Genomic DNA, 3,271 nt, shown 5'->3' on the forward strand with positions numbered 1-3,271 from the left:
TCATATGAGTAGGAGCAAGGACAAGGACATTCTTATTGAAGCAGATCTTGAACCTGAAAGGACTCTGAAGAAGAAACTAAGAGAAGCTAAAGCACAACAATCCAGAGAAAACCTTACAGAGAATCTCGAAAAAGAAAGAGACATGGCCGAACCTAATAACAATGGTGGAGGCGCAAGGAGGATGCTTGGTGATTATACTACACCTACTTCTAATTTTTATGGAAGAAGCATCTCAATCCCTGCCATTGGAGCAAACAATTTTGAGCTGAAGCCTCAACTAGTTGCTCTAATGCAACAGAACTGCAAGTTTCATGGACTTCCATCAGAAGATCCCTATCAGTTTTTAACTGAATTCTCGCAAATCTGTGATACTGTTAAGACTAATGGAGTAGATCCTAAAGTCTACAGGCTCATGCTTTTCCTTTCGCTGTAAGAGACAGAGCTAGAACATGGTTGGACTCACAACTTAAAGATAGCCTGGACTCTTGGGATAAGCTGGTCACGGCCTTCTTGGCCAAGTTTTTTCCTCCTCAAAAGCTGAGCAAGCTTAGAGTGGATGTTCAGACCTTCAAGCAAAAAGATGGTGAATCCCTCTATGAAGCTTGGGAAAGATACAAGCAGTTGACCAAAAAATGTCCTTCTGACATGCTTTCAGAGTGGACCATTTTGGATATATTCTATGATGGTCTATCTAAGTTCTCTAAGATGTCACTGGACCATTCTATAGGTGGATCCATTCAGCTAAAGAAAATGCCTGCAGAAGCTCAAGAACTCATTGACATGGTTGCAAATAACTAATTCATGTACACCTCTGAGAGGAATCCTGTGAGTAATGGGATGCCTCAGAGGAAGGAAGTTCTTGAAATTAATGCTCTGAATGCCATGTTGGCTCAGAACAAAATGTTGACTCAGCAAGTCAACATGATTTCTCAGAGTCTGAATGGATTGCAAAATGCATCCAATAGTACTAAAGAAGCATCTTCTGAAGAAGAAGCTTATGATCCTGAGAACCCTGCAATGGCAGAGGTGAATTACAAGGGTGAAGCCTATGGAAAAACCTATAATCCCTCATGGAGAAATCATCTAAATTTCTCATGGAAGGATCAACAAAAGCCCCAACAAGGCTTTAATAATGGTGGAAGAAACAGGTTTAGCAATAGCAAGCCTTTTCCATCATCTTCTCAGCAACAAACAGAGAATTCTGAGCAGAGCCCTTCTAGCTTAGCAAACATAGTCTCTGATCTATCTAAGGCCACTTTAAGTTTCATGAATGAAACAAGGTCCTCCATTAGAAACTTGTAGGCACAAGTGGGTGAGCAGAGTATACATAAGAGAATACAAAAAGAGAGTGCAAGGCCATTGATATAATTAAAATGGCCGAATCCAAAGAGGAAGGGGAGGACGTGAATCCCAATGAGGAAGACCTCATGGTACGTCTTCCAGACAGAAAGGAGTTCCCTATTGAGGACCTAAAGGAATCTGAGGCTCATATAGAGACCATAGAGATTCCATTAAACTCCCTTCTGCCATTCATGAGCTCTGAGAACTATGCTTTCTTTGAAGAGGATGAAGATGTAAATGAAGAGCAAGTTGCTCAATATCTAGGAGCTATCATAAAGCTGAATGCCAAGTTGTTTTGTAATGAGACTTGGGAAGATGAACGTCCCTTGCTCATTAGTGAACTAAATACATGGGTTCAGCAAACTTTACCTCAAAAGAAACAAGATCCTGGTAAATTCTTAATACCCTGTACCATAGGCACCATGACCTTTGAGAAGGCTCTGTGTGACCTGGGGTCATGTATAAATCTTATGCCACTCTCTGTAATGGAGAAACTGGGGATCTTTGATGTACAAGCTGCAAGAATCTCATTAGAGATGGCAGACAAGTCAATAAAATAAGCTTAGGGATTGGTAGAGATGTCTGGCATTTAAACGCCAGAAACAAGCATCTGTCTGGCGTTTAACGCCAGAAACAAGTACCAAGCTGGCGTTAAACACCAGAAATAGGCTACATTTGGGCGTTTAACGCCAGAAACAAGTTGTAGTCTAGCGTTAAACGCCAGGATTGCATACAGAGGGCGTTTTACACGCCTAAAAGGTGCAGGGTTGAGAAATCCTTGACACCTCAAGATCTATGTATCCCACAGGATCACCTCAGGATCTGTGGACCCCACAGGATCCCCACCTACCCCACTTCTCTCTTCTTCACACAATCCAATAACACTATACCCTTCACCAATCACCTCAATATCTCATCCCCATTACCCCTTTCACCAATCACATCCATCCACTCTTCCCCATAAACCCCATCTACCTTCAAAATCTAAATTTCTTTCCCACCCAAACCCACCCTAAATGGCTGAAACCAAACTAGCGTTCAACGCCAGTTCCATGCTGCATTCTGGAGTAAAACGCCAGAAACACGTCACAAACCAGAGTTAAACGCCAAAAACATGTTACAACTTGGTGTTTAACCCCAAGAGAAGCCTCTGCACGTGTAAAGCTCAAGCTCATCCCAATCACACACCAAAGTGGGCCCCAGAAGTGGATTTCTGTACTAAGACTTATTTCTGTAAACCCTAGTAACTATTTTAATATAAATAGAACATTTTACTATTGTATTAGACATCTTGGTATCTATATTTGGACGTTTAGTTCTTAGACTTTGGGGGCTGCCCATTCGGCCATGCCTCGACCTTTATCACTTATGTATTTTTAATGGTGGAGTTTCTACACACCATAGATTAAGGTGTGGAGCTCTGCTGTCCCTCGAGTATTAATGCAATTACTATTGTTCTTCTATTCAATTCAACTTATTCTTATTCTAAGATATCCACTGCACTTCAACATGATGAATGTGATGATCCGTGACACTCATCATCATTCTCACCTATGAACGCGTGCCTGACAACCACTTCCGTTCTACCTTAGATCGAGCGCCTATCTCTTAGCCTCTATTCCGAAAGATTGGAGTCTTCGTGGTATAAACTAGAATTATTAGCGGCCATTCCTAAGATCCAGAAAGTCTAAACCTTGTCTGTGGTTTTCTGAGTAGGATCTGATATGGGATGACTGTGACGAGCTTCAAACTCGCGAGTGTTGGGCATAGTGACAGACGCAAAAGAATCACTGGATTCTATTCCAATATGATCGAGAACCGACAGATGATTAGCCGTGCTGTGACAGAGCATTTGGACCATTTTTACTCAGAGGATGGGAGGTAACCATTGACGCTGGTAAAACCTGAACATACAGCTTGCAATAAAAAG

General features: G+C 41.8%; 1 non-coding gene across 1 annotated transcript; it reads right to left on the reverse strand.

Annotated features, from left to right (window-relative positions):
* Positions 1 to 543: 543 nt before the first annotated feature.
* Positions 544 to 651, reverse strand: LOC112799048 (small nucleolar RNA R71). Its single transcript, XR_003200636.1, has one exon. It is a non-coding gene; the product is annotated as a small nucleolar RNA R71 (small nucleolar RNA).
* Between the last annotated feature and the right edge of the window lie 2,620 nt (positions 652 to 3,271).

Source organism: Arachis hypogaea, chromosome 4 (genome assembly GCF_003086295.3).
Source record: "Arachis hypogaea cultivar Tifrunner chromosome 4, arahy.Tifrunner.gnm2.J5K5, whole genome shotgun sequence".
NCBI lineage: Eukaryota > Viridiplantae > Streptophyta > Magnoliopsida > Fabales > Fabaceae > Arachis > Arachis hypogaea.